The sequence below is a fragment of the Hypanus sabinus genome, chromosome 14, assembly GCF_030144855.1.
Source record: "Hypanus sabinus isolate sHypSab1 chromosome 14, sHypSab1.hap1, whole genome shotgun sequence".
Lineage (NCBI taxonomy): Eukaryota > Metazoa > Chordata > Chondrichthyes > Myliobatiformes > Dasyatidae > Hypanus > Hypanus sabinus.
Genome location: NC_082719.1, coordinates 45,173,538 through 45,196,295, shown reverse-complemented (window position 1 = coordinate 45,196,295; position 22,758 = coordinate 45,173,538). Strand labels below are relative to the sequence as shown.

The 22,758-nt window shown below is 41.0% G+C and overlaps 1 long non-coding RNA gene across 1 annotated transcript in view; it reads left to right on the top strand.

The window, feature by feature from the left end:
* LOC132404708 (uncharacterized) overlaps nucleotides 1-22,435 on the top strand; it is a 70,811-nt gene extending 48,376 nt beyond the window's left edge. The window contains exons 2-3 of the long non-coding RNA XR_009515649.1: nucleotides 20,413-20,505; nucleotides 22,242-22,435. This is a non-coding gene — a long non-coding RNA (uncharacterized LOC132404708). The remainder of the gene's footprint in view (nucleotides 1-20,412; nucleotides 20,506-22,241) is intronic.
* The last annotated feature ends 323 nt before the right edge of the window (nucleotides 22,436-22,758 follow it).

The window sequence follows — 22,758 nt, the reverse complement described above, 5'->3', positions numbered from 1 at the left end:
ATAGGCTTCTCTGAAATTTGATTTATTGACCTGGTATCTGCATGATCCAAATATCTAATTAAGTTTTTGAAATACAGATATTTTTCCCTCAGAGTAATTAGAAATGCTTTATTCACTTGTCAGATTATTGTATTTGTACAATGACAGTCTGGCACTATATTTGCTTATTTAATTTCTTTGATCATCTATAAAATGCCATTTTTCCAAATTCTTGGACTCTCCTCCCTTTGTGAATTTCAAAGATGAAATGATGAATGAAAAAGTTTAGAATATCTGTAAACAATGTAGTTTACTCAATTAAATTATCCCTGATCCCAACATTTTAACAACTGGTTACAACAGGAGCAATTAAAAATTAAAATGGTATATAGCTGTATTTTCAAAATTATTAATCACTACTGTGAATAACCATGTGTAGTTTTGTGAATGAATACAAAATTCTGCGTTTCCTTATTATGATAGGAAGGAGGCCATTTGGCCCATCAAGTCCATACAGACTCAGAGGAATCCCATTCTCTCACTAATTTTTCTAACAGCCTACTCTACCCATATTCCCAGCAACTCTCCCTAGACTTAACCACTCACCAAGATGTTAAAGGCAAGTTATAATAGCCAATTAATCTACCAACCGACACGTCTCTGTGATGTGGGAGGAAACCAGAGCATACAGGGAAAACCCACGTGGTCAGAGGGATCCAAAGAATGTTGTCCTTTAAAATCCATAGAGATTCATATCATATTCATGAAATTCTTAACATTTTGGATGCAATAATGCGAGCAATTCACCTTTACTAGATAACAAATTGACTATTGGAATTGCAAATATTTCATACATTTCTTGCAACATTTCGTATTAACTGATATGTGAACTCCAGGCAAAGAAAACTCTCAACGTGCCCCATTAGGATCAAGAGTAAGCTGTATAGCCCCTCAAGTCTCCACCACCTTTCAGTAAGATTCCAGCTGATGAACACAAATAAGTACTTGGTTAATTATTATCACATGTACTAAGATAGAGTTAAAAGCTTTTGTTTGCTTGCCTCGATACCAGTCATGCCATACATAAGTATGTTGAGGTAGAACAGAAGAGAAAAGAAAAACAGATGCAAACTACAGTGTTCCAGTTGCGGAGAAAGTGCAATGCAGGTAGAGAAGTAATGTGCAAGAACCATAATGAGGTAAACAAAGAGATCAAGAGTTTATCAGACCATAAGGCACAAGAGCAGAATTAGGCCATTTGGCCCATCGAGTACTCTGCAAAACATTGGCACTTCATTTCTGAACTTGTTCAAAGAGGAGAAATAACTGCACGTCTGTCAGTTATCTGCCAAAAGTAAAAACTCTTTGAATTCCAGAAAGAGTCACAGATCGGACTTACCACAACACTGTGAAGACACAATCCATATAACCATATAACCATATAACAATTACAGCACAGAAACAGGCCATCTCAACCCTCCTAGTCCGTGCCGAACACTTACTCTCACCTAGTCCCATCGACCTGCACTCAGCCCATAACCCTCCATTCCTTTCCTGTCCCTATACCTATCCAATTTTTTTAAATGACAAAATCGAACCTGCCTCTACCACTTCTACTGGAAGCTTGTTCCACACAGCTACCAGTCTCTGAGTAAAGAAGTTCCCCCTCGTGTTACCCCTAAACTTTTGCCCCTTAACTCTCAACTCATGTCCAACACAAGGGTTATGACCCTGATGCGATTCGAACACACAGCCTTCTGATTTAGAGCAGATGCGTTACTGTTTCACCACAAGGCCTGATAATAATCAGCATTTTCAGTTAGTCCTGTCGAAGGGTCTCGGCCCAAAACGTCGACAGTGTTTCTCCTTATAGATGCTGCCTGGCCTGCTGTGTTCCACCAGCATTTTGTGTCTGTTGTTTGAATTTCCAGCATCTGCAGATTTCCTCATGTTAGCATTTTCAGAGGTCTTTTTAGAGTATTAAAACAGAGGGATACCACCATGCTTCATGGCAGGATTTTATTTTGATGATGTGCAGTGTTTAGTCTGATGGCCAAAAAGCGCAATTTTGGTTTCATCAGACAATAGAACCTTCTTCCAGCTGACTTTCCAGTCCTCTGGCACCATACCAGAGTACAATGATTTTTGAAATGCCACCACAATCTCCATTGCTACCTTTATCAGAGCCCTAGGTGCAGTTCATCTGGTCTAGGTGACGTATGTACCCTCAGGTCTTATAGCTTTTTGAACACCTTCTCCCTTGTAATAGTAACTGCACTCACTTCTCTTCCCTCACACCTTCAACATCTGGATCACTGCTAATGTCTTCTACGGTGAAGACTGATGCAAAATACTAATATAGTTCATTTGCCATCTCCTTGGCCCCTGTTATTATTTCTCTGGCCTCATTTTCTAGTAGTCCTATATCCACTCTCATCTCTCTTTTATTTTTTACATACTTGAAAAAGCTTTTACTATCCACTTTGATATTGTTTGCTAACTTGCTTTCATATTTCATCTTTTCCCTTCTAATGATTCTTTTAGTTGCTATCTATGGGGTTTTTAAAGCTTCACAATCTTCTGTCTTCCCACTGATTATTGCTTTGTATGCCCTCTCTTTTGCTTTTGCTTTTATATTAGCTTTGACTTCCCTTGTTAGCCATTCCAATTTATATTGGCCAACTTCTGTCTCATACTACTGTACTTTCCTTTACTCCACTGAAATACTGCTACATCAGACTTTACTTTCTCCCCATCAAATTTCAAGTTGAACTCAGTCATATTGTGATAACTGTCTCCTAGGGATTCTTTTACCTTAAGCTCCCTAATCACCTCTGGTTCATTACATAACACCCAACCCAGTATAGCTGATCCTCTAGTAGGCTCAGCGACAAACTGCTCTAAAAAACCATCCTGTAGGCGTTCAACAAACTCACTCTCTTGAGATTCATTTCCAACCTGATTTTCCCAATTAACCTGCATGCTGAATTCACCCACGACTATCATAACATTGCCCTTCTGACAGGCTCCCCTCGGGTTCAGGTGCAACCCATCACTTTTGAATAAGTCATACCTCCTCCCCCAGAAGAGATCCCAATTATGCAAGAACCTGAAGCCTTGCCCCCTGCACCAGTTTCTCAGCCATGCATTAATCTGCCAAATCATCCTGTTTCTACCCTCGCTGGTGCAATCCAGATGTTACTACCCGGGAGGCCCTGCTTCTCAGCTTACTACCCAGTTCTCTAAGTTCACTTTTCCTTCCTATGTTATGGTACCAATATGTACCGAGACATCTGGCTGCTCTCCCTCCCTCTCCAAAATGTTGTGGATGTGATCTGAGATGTCCATAACCCTGGCACCTGGGAGGCAACATGTCATCCGGGTGTCCTGTTCACTTCCACGGAATCTCCTGTCTGTTCCCTTGACTATTGAGTTCCCTACCACTACCGCTCCCCTCTTCCCCTTCTGCACCACGGACCTAAGCTCAGTGCCAGTAAGCCAGTCTCCATGGCATTTCACTGGGAGGTCATCCCCCACAACAGTACCCAAAGCAGTATACTTACTTTTGAGAGGAATGGCCACAGGGGTGCTCTGTGCTAACTGCCTATTCACATTTCCATTTCTCCTGACAGTCACCCAGCTATCTGCCTCCTGCAACTTTGGGGTGACTTTGATCAGTTCTCTCCTCACTCTCCCGTACAAGCCGAAAGACATCCACCTGCTGCTCCAGATCTCTAACATGGTCTTCAAGGAGCTGATATAGTTCTTCCACGACTCTAACATCTGGCATGAGGAACACAGAATGGCCATTTACTACACTGGGTACAGCAAGAGAAAAATAAACATAGAACATAGAAATCTACAGGATGTTACAGGCACTTCTCTAGAAACAGTAACCTACTCTAGAAACCGTCTAGAATTTCCCTACCACATAGCCCTCTATTTTTCTAAGCTACATGTACCTATCTAAGGGTCTCTTAAAAGACTCTATCGTATCTGCCTCTACCACTGTTACTGGCACCCACCACTCTCTGTGTGAAAAACTTAGCTCTGACATCCCCTTGTACCTACTTCCAAGCACCTTAAAACTATGCCCCCTTGTGTTAGCCATTTCAGACCTTGGAAAAAGCCTTTAGCCATCCACACAATCAATGCCTCTCATCATGTTATCAGGTCATCTCTCATCCTCTATCACTCCAAGGAGAAAAGGCTGAGTTCACTCAATCTATTCTCATAAGGCATGCTCCCCAATCCAGGCAACATCCTTGTAAATCTCCTCTGCACCCTCTCTATATTATCCACATCCTAAAGGAACCTTAACAGAAGCAACACAGAGCTTACCCAGAGCCAACAACTCTTTTGAGCCGAAGCCTCCTTTGAGTCAAAACCTGAAACTCCTACTCTCACCACTGGCCAACTCATGACAATGAGCCCCACTTTGTCCCTTTCTGTAGTTTTAAACAAGTGTCACTGACCCGTGAGAAACTTTGTTGCTGTGGCCTGCTTCTGCTGCTGGTTGGACTGTCCGAATAAGCCTGAATGCCTGTGAAGCTCTCCTTTTAAACAAGCATAACCGGCCCCTGTTCCTGCCACTGATTGGTAGTCCTGGTCCAGGTGATCATCCACCTTAATACCTTTCAGTTCCCCTCGCACTTTATCATTTATAATAGCAATGGCACTCACTCCAGCTCCCTGACACTCACGGACCTCTGGCACACTGCTAGTGTCTTCTAAAGAGAAAACTGATGCAAAGTACACACTAAGTTCATCTGCCATTTCTTTGTGCCCCAATACTACATTATTAGTGTCATTTTCCAGTGGTCCAAAATCAACTCTCACCTCCCTTTTACTCTTTATATAATTGAAAAAACTTTTAGGATCCTGCTTTATATTATTGGCTAGTTTGCCCTCATATTTCATCTTTTCCTTTCCTATAGCTTTTTAAGTTTCCTTTTGTTGAATTATAAAAGCTTCCCAATCATCCAACTTCCCACTCACTTTTGACCTTATTTGCCTTTTCCTTGGCTTTTATGCAGTCCTTAACTTCCCTTGTCAGCCACGATTGCCTACCCCTGCCATTTGAGAACAACTTCTTCTGTGGGACATATCTATCCTGCACCTTATGAACTATTCCCAGAAACTTCAGGCACCTCTGCTCTGCCGGCATCCCCGTCAGTATCCTCCTGGGTAAGCTCCGCTCTCATATCTCTGTAATTCCCTTTATTATGCAATCAATTATTTTGTGTTTTATATTTGTAATTAATTTAGATCACTTTGTAGAGATCTGTTCTCACTTTGACAAGAAGGAGTCTTTTTCTGTTGATCAGTGTCAAAAAAGCCAAATTAAATCCACTGATTCAATGTTGTAGAATAAAAAAACATGAAAACTTTCAGGGGGTGTGATGAATACTTATGAAAGTATTATGGTTTTATTATTTACACCATGGATTGAAGCTGTCAACCATCTCCATTTTAACTAACATCTCTTTGATGTCTTTTCAATTTAGAAAATTCTCCTTCTTAAGTATATTCAGCAAACTAGTGTCTATGTCCAATATATTAGAAAATTCCACAGGGTCTCTAGCCTTTGAGTAAACAAAAGTCTGTTAATCTCAACCTAAATTTCTTGAAAAGTAAGATTGTGACTCCTTGTTCTCAGCAACCTGCCAGGATAAGCATCCAATTGGCATCTAGTCTGTCTAGCTTTATCAAAGCCTTGGAATTTTCAATGAGATCCATTATTCATTCTTCCAGACTCTGGTGAATATAACCCTAGTCAACCTAATCTCTCTGCCTGTATTGCAGTCCCTGCTATCGCAGGAATGAAACTGGTAACCCTTTGCTGCACTCCATTCTTAGTTTAGGAGTTGAAAACTGGATTCAGCACACCAAGTATGGCATTACCAAGGCTTTATGTAAATATTGTAAGATGTCTATGCTCCTGTATTCAAATTAATTTTCACTGAAGGTCAGCATAAAATTGGTTCACAGAAACTCATGTTTGTCTTCAGTGAATAATATGCAATGTAGAATAGCTCAGCACAAGAACAAGCCCTTCAGGCCATTATGTTGTGCCAGGCTAATTTCAGTTAGTAATTAAATGGCCAACTAAACTAATCCCTTCTATCTAAACAATGTTAAAGTTCCAAGTAAATGTTTTTATTAAAGTACATATAAAAAAGTACATAAATGTCACCATATACAAACCTGAAATTCATTGTCTTCTGGGCATAGTTAGTAAATTCAAAATCATATAGGATATATGAAAGACCATGCTAACAGGACAGACAACCAGTGTGTAAAAGACATCAAACTGCAAATACAAAAAGAGAGAAAACAATGAAATAATAATAATAAATATCAAGAACGTGAGATGAAGAGTCCTTGAAAGTAAGTCCATAGCTTGTGGGAACAGTTCGGTTTTAGGGTAGGTGAAGTTATCCCCTCTGGTTCAGGAGACTGAAGGTTGAGGGGTAACTACTGTTCCTCAACCCAGTCCTGAGGCTCCTTACCTTATTCCTGATGACAGAAGTGAGAAGACAGTATGACCTGGGTAGATGTTGCTTTCCTGTGAAATGCTCTGTGTAGATGTGCTCAGTGGTGGAGACCATGATGGACTGGGTCATTCCACTATTTTTGTAGGATTTTCTGTTCAAGGGCATTGGTGTTTCCATACCAGGCTGTGATGCAGCAGCCAATCAATATACTCTCCACCACACATCTGTACACATTTGTCAGAGTTTTGGATGTCATGCTGAATCTTTGCAAACTCCTAAGTAGATGTGCTGCCATACTTTCTTTAAATTGAACTTATCTGCTAGACCCAGGACAGATCCTCCAAAATAATAAAACCTAGGAAGTTAAAGTAGCTAACCCACTCTACCTCTGATCCTTCGATGACGACTGGCTCATGGACCTCAGGTTTCCTCCAACCAAAGTCAATAATCAGCTCCTTGGTCTTGCTGACATTGAGTCAGAGGTTGTTGTTGTGGCACCACTCAACCAGATTTTCATTCTCTTTCCTATATGCTGACTCATCACCACCTTTAATTAAATGCTCAAACTATTTTCTTCTGTCTACAAAATGTACCTGTTTTTCCATTTCCTGCACAGTCATGTGCCTGAGAGCCTCTTGAATGCCTCTTTTGTGTTTGCCTCCATGACCAGCACCCATAGCACTGCATTCCAGGCACCCACCACTCTCTGTGTAAAAGAAACTTGGCAACACACCTCCTTGAAACTTATCCCCTCTCACCTTAAATGCTGCCCTCTGGCATTAGACAGTTAGGGTCATAGAAGCAGAGTAATACAGCACAGAAACGGACCTTTCGGCACCAACCCAGCATCATTCCTGGGTTGTCACAGTTACCCACGCTATGCCCTAATCCTCCAAGCCCCTAGTGTCTGTGTCATCCAAATGCCTCTTAAGTGTTGCAATTGTACCCAATTTCACCACTTTCTCAGGCAGCTCATTCTCACTGACCCTTGCATAAAGAAGGTGTCTCAACTCTCTTTTAAATCTCTCCCCTCTGTGTCCTCTAATCTTGGACTCCCCGGCTCTGGGGAAAAGACAATGACCATCTACCTGACCCACATCCCTCATGATTTTATGAACTTTTTTGAAGTCACCCCTAATTCTCCTACACTCCGAAGAAAAAAGATCCAGTGTGACAAACTCTCCCTATAGCATTCTTGTAAATCTCTTTTGCACCCTCTCCCACTGTCTTTCTTATAACAGGGAGATGAACACTGTTCCCTCTTATTTATAATAACCAGTCTGCACAAAAATCTTGCGCTGTGCAATTTTTTGCCCAGTGACAACAATATGTTCACACTGAATTTTATATTTTGAAGGATTCAATTAAACAGCTATCAAAACGCTATAAATAAGAACTTTGATCTCCCGTTCATATATGGATATCCCATATCAAATATGGAATTGATCATTTTTGCTCCCGTTCATCTGCACTCTCACAAAACACGTGTAGCAGGTTGTAGCGGGTAATGAAGGATTTTCCCACCAGAGCTTTTGCACACCACCCATATGTGATTTGTTTACTAAGTGATGCTTTAAAAAGTTAATGTAGCCTGGGGAAAAGTACACACTCAAGACAACAAATACTTTTTCGTGTTTTAATTCCTTTATCTGTTTTAAATGTTTAAGTGCAAGAAGAGGGTCGTAAAACAAAACGAACCACTTTACAATCAGGTCCTGCCATTGCAATCTCCGTTTAAACTTCGATCCACACACTTGTGATTCGACCAATTGCGTATGCAGTATAAAAATACATAAAGAAAACTGCACAAAACTAATACAGTACTAATATGGTAGTGGCAATCCTGAAGGAACACAATATAAACAACATGAGAATCCCCCCAACCCTGTATCTTATACATAGCAGCGAAAAATGTAAGCAAATCCATCTCATCTAAGATGTCTATTACTCTTTAGTACACATGTGCTGAACTCCCGAATGGAGACTAAACATTCATATTACGCTGTTACATTCACAATCAGTCATGTTACAATTAAATTAGAAAAAAGGTACATTTTGGCACAGCTTTACAGGATATTGCCTGGTAGTTAAATTACAGGAAGACTGACCTACTTGGCTGGTGAGGAACTTTGCACAAGCCACGCTATCCAGCGTTGATGCTTTCACTCGTGAAAATCTAAAGCATCCACATGTAAAGCATGTCAAGTTACCGATATTCTCGATTCACCAACAAACATAAACGAATTCACATGGATATTGTAAATTAATGCTCACCTTTCCTTACCATGCCTAGCATCTCTGGAAGGAACTTGATTCCAACGCCCCACCAGCTTCTTCAGCAGAAAGCAAAATCCCCACTATCCCAGGTGGGCGTAATGACGTCACCATCTCCACTTAAAGGCACAGACACCGATACTAACATTACCCAGATGGATGCCTAAGCACACTTTTAATGATACTGAATAAGATTCGACGGTCACCCGGTTACATTAAGTTTCCAAATATCACTCCACTTCTCCAGCAACTTCGGCACCACAACCATACATGCAGGTAACACCAGTTTCTGTATTTTACATAAATATTTCTTGTAGCTGCACGTTCCTGACCTCATGGGCTTTCAGTGTAGTAGTTTCTACTGTTTCACTAAGCCATTCCACTTTAAATGAACTAGCAGTTCTTAATAAACTAGCAGTTGTTTTGCACTTCACGCCCTTCACTGCTTTGGAATTCGACATAGTGAATCGATAATTTCTTCAAAAAACAGAATAAAAAAGCCCGTTCTAAAATCTGCAGGCAAATCATTGCAAACTCCATCTTGTCAACACTGTCCAAATCAGAAACCAGAAAAGGAAATGTGATTGTGTATGATCATAAAATGTACTTAAGATGCCAATGAGTAGAGGGTGACAACCTTTTGTGCGCAGTTTAAATTCCTTTGTGTGCTAGTAGCAAAAAATATATGCACGCGCCCACGCACACACCTTGGAGGGAATATTGGTGATGAAAGCTATATGCAAAACTCCAAGTGCAGCTCTCTAACAACTTAGATAACTGCAATATAACGTTCCTACTCCTAAACTTAAATCTCTGACTGGTAAAAACAAGCATGTTAAGCACCTTCACCACCCTGTCGACTAGCATGACCACTTTCAGCAAATTGAGCACATGCTCCCAGGTCTCACTGTTCCACAAAACTCGTGAATATTCACCACTCACTGTTTAAGTCCTGCACTGGTTTGAACGTCTACAGTGCATTACCTCATATGTATCTAAGACACCCTAATTTAGTATCGTCATCAAATTTGCACGTTTACGCATGTACATTTATATTGTTCCACATAATGAATAGCAGAAGTCCTAATATTGTCCACTGGCACACTCCACCAATCACAGGACTCTTGTTGGAGAATTGACCTTTTAACCATCACCTGCCTTGTCTTGTCCATACTGCACCAACCGCCGCCACTGGGCTATAAACGTGCAGGAGCAGTGTGTGGTTAAGTGCCTTGCTCAAGGACACACACGCTGCCTCGGCTGAGGCTTCAACTAATGACATTCAGGTCACTACTTGGCCACTTGCTGCTTCCTATCATCAAGCCAATTGTGAATCCACCTCACTAACTCCCCAGAATCCCATACAATCTAATCTTCCAAATCAGCCTGCCATGTGGGACCTTGTCAAAGCTGTTACTGAAGTCCCTGTTGACACCATCCACTGCTCTTCCTTCATCTAGCCCCTTAATTATCTCTTCAAAAAATTTCGAAAAACGTTGTCAGTCATGACCTCTAATGCATAAAAGCATGCTGACTATTCTTGATCAAGCCTTGACTAAGTGATGATAAATCTTGTCTCTCTGAATTCCATCCAGTAACCTCACTACAATTGAGGTCAGTTTCACCATCTTGTAGTTCCTTAGCCTATCCTTGCTAACCTCACAATTAAGCAAATATCTCTATAAGGGCCTCTGCGATTTCTTTCCTGGCAATTGCCTCATTTCATCGCTAGGGAGAAAAGAGTGCTGTCTTTTCTCTCTATGCCTCTAATACCCATATAAACCTCTATCAGATCTGTCCTCAGCTTCTGCCACTCCAGAGAAAACAACCCAAGTTCATTCAACCATCTCTCTTATCCAAACAGCATCCTAATAAACGATTTCCAAAGCCTTGACATTCTTTTTACTATGTGGCAACCAGAACTGAATGCCATACTCTCGATGAGGAGTAAATGGAGTTTTATAAAACACCAACAGAACTTTCTGACTCCCAAACTCAATTCTTCAACTAATAAAGGCAAGCATGCCATATATCTTTTTTTAACAACCGTATCAACCTCTGTAGCCATTTACAAGGAATTATGGACATGGACTCAAAGATCCCTCTGCACTTCAACACTGTTAAGGGTCATGCCATTAACAATCTGCTGTCTCTTGACACGATCTCTCAAAGAGCAACACTTCACATTTAGCAGGTTAAACTCTATCCACCATTTCTCTGCTCATATCTGCAATTGATTTATATTCTGCTGAATCATTTGGCAGTCTGCTACACTATCCACGTTACCACCAATACTGTCTGCAAACTTACTAACCCACTCATCTATGTTTCCATCTACATAGATCACGAACAGCAGAAATCCCAGTACGGATCCTTGTGAAACATCCCTAGTTTCAGACCTCCACAGAATAAAGGCCATCAACCACTATCCTCTGGTTTCTATAGGCAAGCCAGTTCACTGCACTCCATGCTTCTTAATCATCTGGATGAGCAAACTTTGAGGGACCTTGTCAAACACCTTACTAAAATGAATGGAGTCAATATCCACAGCTCTCTCTTCTTTGCCACCTCCTTGAAAAAATTCACCGAGTTAGTAAGACATGACTTCTCTCACATAAGGCATGCTGACTGTCTCTAGGCCATACTTGTCTAAATGCTCTATCCCTAAGAATTCTCTCCAGAAGCTTCCCTGCCATTGTTATGAAACTCACTGGTCTAAGTTTCTAGGAATTATCCCATTTTCCTTCTTAAATGATGGAACAATATTACCTACTTGTCAGTCCTCTAAGACCTCACATATGGCTAGAGAGCACACAAAGATATTGGTCAAGGGTCCAGCAATCTCATCTCTTGACTCTCTTAATAACCTGGAGTATATCCCATCAGGCCCTGGAAAATTAACCAGCTTAATGTCCTTTAAGACGACCAGCACTATCTCTTTCTCTATATCAAAATACCCAAAATAATAAGCAAGCACCACATTGATCTCCCTATCCCCCAAGTCCTTTTCTTTGGTAAATACTGTTGCAAAGTATTCACTTAAGACCTTATGCACATCCTGTGCTTCCAAGTATGTTTCCTCCTCTACCCTTGAGTGGTACAATCTATTCTCTAGTTACATTTTTTATCTTGGTGTGGTGTATGTTTAGAATAACTTAGATTTCTCTTTAATCCTACTTACCAAGGACTTTTCATGGACTTTCTGAATCTCTTAATTTCCTTCTTGAGTTCTTTTCTGGCTTCTCTACAATATTCAAGAGCTCTGTTCTTTATCTTCTTAACTAGATGCACTTCCTTTCCTTGCCACCCTTGTCCTTCCTTCCCACTGGAACATTTTGTGCAGTTGGTCTTTCAGTACCCTCAACATGTCAGATGTAGGTTTGCCCAAAAACAATATCTAGGTTTCTTTGTACATCAACACTTCCCATTCTGGCACAATTTAAGTAATACATTGGTTTTGTTTTTTCAACTCATGGATAATTTCACACATATCCACGTTACTCTACTTCTGCAGAGATTTTGCTCAGACTTAATTTTTCACATTAAAGCCTCGTTGCATATTACTGCCAACTCACAATCCCACCTAGCTTACTGTAACTGACAAACTTCAAAATGTTGCATTCTGTTCCTTTATTCAAATAACCAATGTGTATATTGTATAGCACTAACCTTTGTGGTACTGCACTAGTTATAATTCACTACTCAAAAAATACCATTTATTCCTATTATGCCATGCACTTTAATTTAAATGCCATTTTTTAAAATGTGGGACTTAATTTAAGGATTTCTGAAACTCCAAGTACATCCACTGCACCTAGTTTTCTGTCATCTTATTTTATGTGTTACATTTTCAAAAAAATACTTCTGGAGAATGATAACCAACTTACCAATTCAAGAGAATTAACTTCATATGCAGTACAGGGAGACATATAAGATAACGCTACGAGGATGAGTATTTACAACAATTAAAAGCTACTTTTAAGCAGCCATTGCTGCTATTGCTGTATGTCAGGTTTCTCAATCTATTGATTCATATTGTCAGAACACTTTATTTTAATTCAGTCATTAAACCCGCCTAAATATAATTTCAGTTATCTGACTTTCTGATGCCTGAGCTGGAAGTGGGTACTTAAAGTACAAATGTAAGCAGGGCTCACTGATGTGTCGTCTCTTGCTAGTTTTCTTTAAAGTTGATAATTAACGGGAATCTTAGTGTCCCCTTAGTAGATCAATAGAAAGGTGGACCAAAATCAGTATATATTAAAAAAAGTACTGGAGAGAGAAGGGTCTCTGCCCACAAAGTCAACTATTTACTCATTTCTATAGATGCTGCCTAGCCTGCTGAGTTCCTCCAGCGTTTTGTGTGTATTGCTTGGACTTCCAGTGTCTGCAGATTTTCTCGTTAAAATACTGGAGATTCGTAGCATGTCAAGAAACATCTGTGAAGACAAAAATAGAGTTGATCTTTCAGATTACTGACATAACATCAGAAGTGAAAAAATTAAAAAACAGAAAGTTTTAATACCAGTGAAAGTGTAGAGGAGTGTTTCCCAAACTGTTTTAGCCCAACATCCCCCTAGAGCAATTTCATACTTGCCAATGCCCCTCTTAGGCACAATATACTTCCCAGCACCCTCATAGTATAAAAACATGTCTACCATATGTTAACATGAGAAAAATGATTCAGCTTTAAATTTTATTTGTCTTTAAACCTAGCTTACACTGTACCTGTACACTGTACAACAACTTCGATATCAATGTGATCCTTGAGCTTGACGGTTTTTATCAAGAGCTGAAATATCTGGTTCAAGTTGTGACAGCAAAAGCCTTAAGTCCCCACGCGTAACAATGTCCAAGCGGTTTCTGTTTTTGTGCAAACACGAGGAAATCTGCAGATGCTGGAAATTCAAACAACACCACACACAAAATGCTGGTGAAACACAGCAGGCCAGGTAGCATCTATAGGGAGAAGCACTGTCTTACTCCCAAAAATTTCTCCTTTGGCTCCGCCCACTTCCTCCAAACCAAGGGTGTAGCCATGGGGACCCCGTATGGATCCCAGTTATGCCTGCCTTTTTGTTGGCTTTGTGGAACAGTCCATGTTCCAAGCCTATAAGGGTATCCATCCCCCTCTTTTCCTTTGCTACATCGACGACTGCATTGGCGCTGCCTCCTGCATGCATGCTGAGCTCATTGACTTCTTTAACTTTGCCTCCAACTGTCACCCTGCCCTCAAATTTACCTGGTCCATTTCTGACACCTCCCTCCCCTTTCTTGATCTTTCTGTCTCCATTTCTGGAGACAGCTTATCTACTGATATCTACTATAAGCCTACGGACTCTCACAACTACCTGGACTATTCCTCTTCCCACCCTGTCTCTTGCAAAAATGCCATCCCCTTCTCACAATTCCTCCATCTCTGCCGCATCTGCTCTCAGGATGAGGCTTTTTATTCCAGGATGAAAGAGATGTCTTCCTTTTTTAAACAAAGGGGCTTCCCTTCTTCCACCATCAACTCTGCTGTCAAACGCATCTCTCCCATTTCCTGCACATCTGCCCTCACCCCATCTGCCCACCACCCCACTCAGGATAGGGTTCCCCTTGTCCTCACCTACCACCCCCCCAGCCTCCAGGTCCAACGTATAATTCTCCGTAACTTCCGCCACCTCCAACGGGATCCCACTACCAAGCACATCTTTCCCTCCTCCCCTTGCTGCTTTCCGCAGGGATCGCTCCCTACGCGACTCCCTTGTCCACTCGTCCCCCCCATCCCTTCCCAACGATCTCCCTCCTGGCACTTATCCTTGTAAGCAGAACAAGTGCTACACCTGCCCTTACACTTCCTCCCTCACCACCATTCAGGGCCCCAGACAGTCCTTGCAGGTGAGGCGACACATCACCTGTGAGTCGGCTGGTGTGGTATACTGTGTCCAGTGCTCCCAGTGTGGCCTTTTATATATTGGTGAGACCCGACGCAGACTGGGAGACCGTTTCGCAGAACACCTATGCTCTGTCCGCCACAGACAGCAGGATCTCCCAGTGGCCACACATTTTAATTCCATGTCCCATTCCCATTCTGATATTTCTATCCATGGCCTCCTCTACTGTCAAAATGAATCCAAACTCAGTTTGGAGGAACAACAACTTATATACCGGCTGGATAGCCTCCAACCTGATGGCATGAACATCGACTTCTCTAACTTCCGTTAATGCCCCTCCTCCCCTTCTTACCCCATCCCTGACATATTTAGTTGTTTGTTTGTTGTCCATCTTCCTCTGGTGCTTCCCCCCCCCCCACTTTCTTTCTCCCAAGGCCTCCTGTCCCATGATCCTTTCCCTTCTCCAGCTCTGTATCACTTTATCACTTTCACCAATTACCTTTCCAGCTCTCAGCTTCACCTCCGGTTTCCTCCTATCATTTCGCATTTCCCCCTCCCGCCACTACTTTCAAATGTCTTACTATCTTTCCTTTCCATTAGTCCTGATGAAGGGTCTCGGCCTGAAACGTCGACAGTGCTTCTCCCTATAGATGCTGCCTGGCCTGCTGTGTTCCACCAGCATTTTGTGTGTGTTGCTTCTGTTTTTGTGTGTGGTTCACTGTACTGAGGCCTCTTTCAACAAGGCAGGAGGATGGAAATGCAATAAAGAGCAGTTTGGCTGTTCTCCAAAGACCAGGAAACTTTGTACGATAGTGTAGCCACATACCAGAAAAGTTGACAGTTTTGAAAAACATTTTTGCTTCATCATTCTGAATTTCAATCATTTATCCTTGCAAGCTCTCTTGCTGTTCTTCCACCTTGCAAAGAACTGGGTTAATTACCCAGTCCAGAATTTCCAGATCATTCAACTCCTTGAATCAATTCTGAAAATCCTTCATCAGTGACTGCAGGTGTAAGCAGTAAGCAAATCACTGTCTGTGAAAGGGAGTGCCATACTTTCCAAGCAGGGAAACTGTGAGAACATTCTCCCAATGTTTTGCTTATATATTTCCAATTCTCTGATAAAAGTGGACAATACACTTTTTGCCTGGATTAAATTGAAATTCTCACCATGCAGTTTCATTTTGTCGTACAGATTGGCTAGTTATGCCAGATCTCCATGTAGAAGTTCAATCTTGTTCCCAAGCTCTTGTCAACTTTGAGCTAAAATTCAACCACAGTGTCAAAAAGATCAAAGAAACATTTTAAGTAGCACCCTTTTGACAGCAAATGCACTTCAGTGTGAAGAAGTGAGTGTTTAAACTCTTCATCGTTATCTTGGTATAGCTGGCAAAATATTCTGCTATTTAATGGATGAGTTTTAATTTTGTTGATTGCAGATATTACAAGAGTCATACTTGAAAAAAGTTGCTAGCTAAGGTTTTTGGCTGCAAGATAATGATGATGAATTACACAATAGATTGCAAATAGATTTGGAACTTTTTTCCATAAACACCACCAAACCAGCAAGGCAACCTGTCATATATGGTATCCCATCTGCTGCACAAAAAATCATTTTCTGAATTGGAATATTTTTATCCTCAATATACATTTTGAACTCATTGTAGATTGATTCTCTGTTAATATTTGTTTTTAACTTTTTACAAAAGAGGATCTCTTCATAAATTTCCATTTTTGATAAACTATTTATATGCCATTAGCAATGCCTTTTTGTCTCGCACAGTTGACTCGTCCAGTTGTATCCCAAATTCTGTTTTTTGTAGCTCTGTGCATAGTTGATACTCAATGTCTTCACTCATTTCGTCAATATGACGAGCTACAGGGTTATTACTCAGAGGAATTGATTTTAAAATACTGGCATCCATTTTGAGAACAGTGGTGAGCACTTCTGATACAGCGGGCATTGTTAATCTTTCACTAATTGTGTGAAATTTTCCGCAGTTTGCTATCAGTTTGGAAATGTTATAAGAAACATGAGACAACTATCAAGGCCATTTTTAGCTTTCTTGGCAAATGACTGGAGTGTGTAACACTTTTCAAATGCTTCATTCATTTTCTAGAACTGTGTATTACCATAAGTAGCCTTTTCAGGATGTCGTTTATGGACGTGTTCCTGCAATCTTGATGGTTATGTAGCTTTATTAGACAGTACAGTATTACAAATAAGACACATGGGGCTTTAGTGATCTGATGGGAATAGAATAAAACCATACCCCAGGTATGTAACATTGTATTTACACACCTTCTGTACTTTCAGCTTCTTAGCAGGATTAGAATTCAAGGCTTCACTGCCTTCAGACTCACAGATCATGCTGTACATATTTATCAATCATTAACAGGGCTAAATTAAAACTGAAAAAACACAAACTGGGAATGTTTATTGGATGGTGACAATGGCAGTGAGTTGACATGGATGGAACGATGACAGTGGCATACAAAGGAAGGGGGAGGTAAAGATGAAGACGATAACAAAGTGAAAGTTATGTTGACAAGGAATCTAAATGTTAGTCAGGATAAAGCGGGTGTTTGGCAAGCTACCTTTATACTATTCCAATTAGCATGATCGACCAATCACGTAGATCTCATAATCCCCAAACGTGGTTCTTGACCGAACGTATGAAACTGAAGTTGCCTTGAACAGCTCAAGAAGAATCCTCGGGGTTGGCAGATTCACTGATTGACTCTATTTCATCATTTAGTTCCAGTTATTGTTGTATTGTTGTGCAAACTGTTTTCCATGGATCTGTAGAAAAAGCTAAGAGGGTGTACTTGACTTACCAACTGTTAAATTGTATGAACTCGTTCCGTGCCATGAGTCAAGGGGAACGGTTGGGCACACCAGTTGCTAATCTATGCATCCTCAATAACGTCTGTTTGGGTGGTAAGGTCAGATGAGATTGTTGAGTTTCAGATGTATTGTGATGATGAGGGCTAACTGCCTGCAGAACTACGTGTTTTCCAGTGCTTTATTTTTTTTGGAAGTGCCTCTTCTATTAATGGTCGGTCAAGTCTTGTGCCTCAAGTTAGTGTGCCACTTAGCCCTCCCCTCAAGAATCTTGAATGCCCCCGATGACTTCTTTTTCCCTTAACACCCGACACATAACCACCCCGAGGAGGTGTACTGCCTCAAGAGAAGGCCAGTGATGTTGTGATACATTTGCTTTCACTGTTCAGAATTGTTTATTTAATATCTGAAATGTAGAATTTTGTCTACAGCATGTTACCATGTCACAAACACAATATAAGAAACATTATATACAGCACAAGCGACGAGTAATTCAAGATTTAAATGATCTCAAGCTATCAAACATTCTAGAGGTCAGTATGCCCAGTTCTGAGTGGTTGTTCAAGTTGCTCTGCTGTGAAATTAGCTTGGAGGTTTGGTCCAACTTGAAGTTCAATGGTTCAGTGGACAAATGCAATTATTGTATGATGCCCAGCTTTGTTTGCTGGAAAAGTTATTCGATCTCAGCCAGGACATTCCTGTAACAATGAAATAAAACCAGTATGAAAATACATGGATTGAAATCAATCTGTCTGCTGTTAGGAGCAGGAGAAAGTTGTGATGTAATGTTAGGGATTTAAACAACATATTAGGGTTGATAAATTTTGTGCTGGATGATGTAGAGCTTCTTGAGAGTTATTGGAGCTGCTTTCTTCCAGTTATTTGTGTGTTGGAGCAGTATTCATCTAGGCAAGTAGAAAGTATTCCATCATAGTTCTGACCTTGCTTTGTAGACGGGGTATCGAGAAGAGCTTCAGTCACCACAGGATCTCTCATCAGCTTCCGTTGTCACAGCATTTTTATGACTTGTTAAATTGAAGTCCTGGTGCTGAGACCCCAAGAAACTGTTTGGTGGGGAGTGGAGTTGTGGGGGGGGGGGGGCGGTGTGCTGAGAATTAGTTAATGGCATCAAATGTCAAGGTAGGTAGTTAGACTCATGTTTTTGATTTTAACGTGATCCAACAGAATTCTGAAGCATTTAATCCCACCCGTTATAATCCAATCACATATTATTGGAAAAAAACTACTTAATTATTTATTTTCTAAAAGCCAGATAGGGAGCAAAAAACAAAATTGCCATCTTTAGTTTGTACTTTCATTACCATCCTATTTATATCCCATTCCTAAATATCAATGTTCCTTTGCAGAGCAATTTCTTTTCATTCCAACACTGCAAATATGAAGCAGTCCCAGTAAGGTGTCCAGCATCTCGATGACTTATGAAAAACATTTCCCTACCTTAATCATTCCATCCATTTCCAAGTTATCCTCAGCTTCATCTGCTTGTACATCCTCTATCTGCAAGTCCTCATTAAGCTCAGAGTCCAGAGACGATCCAGCACCACTCCCATATTTCAGTTTCTTTATGGCTTGCAGAGCATATGGAGTCAAATGTGTCTCTTTGTTATATGTGAGTAAATGCAGCTTTTACCTAACAGAGGTTGAGGAGGTACAGAATTGAAGAACTTCAAGTAACCTAAACCAAGAATTAAAGTTTCCACAGGCCTTTACATCTACCATTGCATATTCAACCTATATATTTTCTTCAATGTGGAACAGGCTAATTCAATCCCAATAAAACAGATATGGTAAATATATTCTACTGAAATAGTTATGGGTTACCTTCAGGTCTAGTTTGGAGAATGGATCAGGCCGACCACCCCAGCTATTAATCTCCATGATACAATCCTGTCATGGTCCGGTCCAAAATCCGCATTCCGGTTCACAGACTCCAGACTCCGGGTCCTCTGACTGTCCCTTGTTTCAATTGGACTTAAACATAAGCACCTGATGCTCATCTTGGGGGCTGGGAATATAAGTGACCTTGGGATTGAGTCTGGGTGGGTGGTTGTCTTGTCATGTTGGTCTCCTCTTGGAGCAACCCACTGGTGGAAGGTTAATACATTCAGTGAGTTATGGTTTTGGCTGTTCCGTAGCCCGCTGAGGTTACAGGCCACCATGAGTCTTGGAGCCACCCCAGACTGAGCTCCCTTCCTGTCCCTTGCCTCCATCAGGTAAACCAGGCTGATTGCTGTTACCCTGCATTACCCTGATGAAGGGTCTCAGCCTGAAATGTCGATGGTGCTTCTTCCTATAGATGCTGCCTGGCCTGCTGTGTTCCACCAGCATTTTGTGTGTGTTGTTTGAATTTCCAGCATCTGCAGATTTTCTTGTGTTTGCCATTACCCTACGTTACCCTACGGTTGTTTCTGTCCTTTCCTGTCCCTTGCCTCCGCCAGGTAAGCCAGGCCATTTGCCGTTACCCTGTGGTTGGTTCTGTTCCTTCCCTCCGCCAGGTAAGCCAGGCTATTTGCTGTTACCCTGCAGTTGGTTCTGTCCCTTCCTGTTCCTTGCCTCCGTTGGGTAGAGTCCCGTGTCCTGCCCAGGCCTCAAGCTCCAAGAATCCAAGACCCCAGCCTCGTCTGAAGCCTCAAGACCCCAGCCTCAAGCCTCAAGTCTCAAGCTCCTAGAACCCAGGCCTTGTCACGTCTTTGCCTGGTTTGGGGTCCGACCTAGGTTCTGGCTCCGTGTCCAGTCTCAGGCTCGGAGTCCACCCCAGTCTCTTTGTTCCCAGTCCCTCATCCTGGTCCTGCTTCCCTTGCCTAGTCTGTGACCTGTCCCGTCCTTTAATTTTGTCTCGTCATGTTACTAGTACTTGTGTCTGTGTCCTGCATTTGGGTTCATTCCCACATGACAAATCCACATCCTCCTTCAGCAGATAATACGCATCCATGGTTTCAACAGCATCCTGAACACCATTCGCTCCCTGAAGTGAAAGGGGTCGCACCAGGGCATTCCGCAGAAAAGGAAGGTAATCCAAGTTTACTGCCCGCTTGCTGGCATGTGTCCTTTTAAATCAGTATAAAAAGTACTGATGTGAGAGCTTGGAATAAACAGATACAAATCACAAGCCACCGTAGGATATTCAAACAAATAATTTACTGCTTCAAGCTGTATACTTGTACAACTATAATTCTCATCCATAAATGTTGCCTGACCTGCTGAACTCCTCCAGAACATTTTGTGTATTGCTTTAAATTTCCAGCATCTGCAGTACCTCTTATATCAATGATTTACAGCTCTACTGCAAAGTCTCTTCAAGGTATGCCTACTCTAAAGAAGCTTAAATCTTTCCTTCAATGGGAATTCACTGAAACCCTCTCTCATTGTACCCCCACGGTGATTTCTGCTGCTCTCTAACTCTTTGACTACATGCTCACTCAGACTTGCCTCTCCTATCACGCCTTCTCTGCCAGCCCTTTATCTCTTCCGCCAATCAACTTTCCAGTTCCTTATTTCAACCCATCTCCCTCTCCTGGTTTCACCTATCACCTGCCACCTTGTACTTCTTCCTCCCCTCCCCTATCTTCTTATTCTGACTTCTTCCCCCTTCCTTTCGAGTCCTGATGACGGGTCACAGCCCAGAACGTCAACTGTTTATTCCCATCAGTAGATGCTGCTTGATTTGCTGAGCTCCTCCAGCATATTGTGTGTATCATTATAAATGCACATCGTTTTTCAGAGAAAGTCCTAGTTACTTGATTAACTTTTTGTTAATTAACCAACTCATATACTCATATTCCCCCTCGTATATATTCATTCCCCCATGTACTATTGAATATTCATATATTGTTACTGGATCACATCTATCTAAATGCTTGGTGAATATTTAACAAATTTATAGAACTAAGGCCAAATTTCCCACAGCCTTTTTGTCTTGAGTATCTATAGAAAAGTTATCAAAACATTTGGCTGAATATCAATTATTAGATAGTGATACCAAATTCTTATGAAAGGGCTCTAATTCAGAAATCAACATTAAGTAAGCTCATTAAGCCTCATACACATCCACAAGCAATCTGTTTATGACCAAGAAACCTCCCTAAATCTATCTTTAAAAGCTAATCTTTTCCCCAATTAATCTCATATCAACAATTGGTTTAATTGTCTATTAATGAATTGTCAGAAAATTTAGATGCACATTTCTAACGAGAAAAGCACCTCACTTACTACTAATATGTGTTAATTAAGGTTTTCTGAATCCTGAAATATTATTCAACCTAAGCCAAGAATAAAATTCCATGTAACAATTTACAGTGAAATTCCAGGATAGAACTTCTACTGGAATCCTGATGAAGGGTCTCGGCCCAAAATGTCGACTGTTAGCTCTTTTCCATAGATGCTGCCTGGCCTGCTGAGATCCTTCAGCACTTTGTCTGTATTGCTTTATTATTTCTTTACTGGAATGTAACAAATTCAGTGTCTAATGTTACTTTATACATTTACTTATGTATAGTACAATACAGTGAACTCCAGAGCTGAATGTTCTTCTTTTAAAAAAATACACGTTGGCTGATGTGTGTTTCTACCATTTTCCTACTTGTTATAGTCGGAAAGCATCATGTCCCCACAGACTTTCACCCCTGTTGCATGCATTTGTATAATGATGACAATTTTCAAAAGTTTCCTTTCAGGATATGGGGGACCCCTAGTGCTTTCTTTTATGTATGGCAGTGCTCACAGCTGAAATCAATTGTACCTTCCCAGGAATCCCACAGAAGTAATGGTAGACTTCTAAAGATCCTCGCAATTGTAAGGAAGACTATGACATTGTAACTCCTGGAAGTGGATACAGACTTAATGTAATTATTGTCCAATGCTTGAAATGTCAATCTGAAGAAATTCAGTGGATGAAAGAAACTGCAGATTATGGAATTTGGAGCAACATAAAAGATACTTGAGGAACTCAGTGGATCAGGTAAACATCTGGTGGGAATTGAGGAGGCAGATGGCATGAAAAGAGGAAGGGAAAGTGGGTCTGGGTAGCTATGTAGCATTATGTGATGAAAGTCTGAAGAAATAGAATTACCAAAGTAGAATTTTCTTTCCATTGTTACATTTTACGGCCTTGATAAGGAATCAATTACAGTGAATGGATTGGAATGTTGAAAAGGGCTAACCAGCCTTCAGCATTTCTGAAAGTTGGTGCTGAGTATTTTTTTACAAGCATACACAGTGCCCTACATTTCCAAATTTTTGTATTCTGCTTGAGTTCATGCTGTTC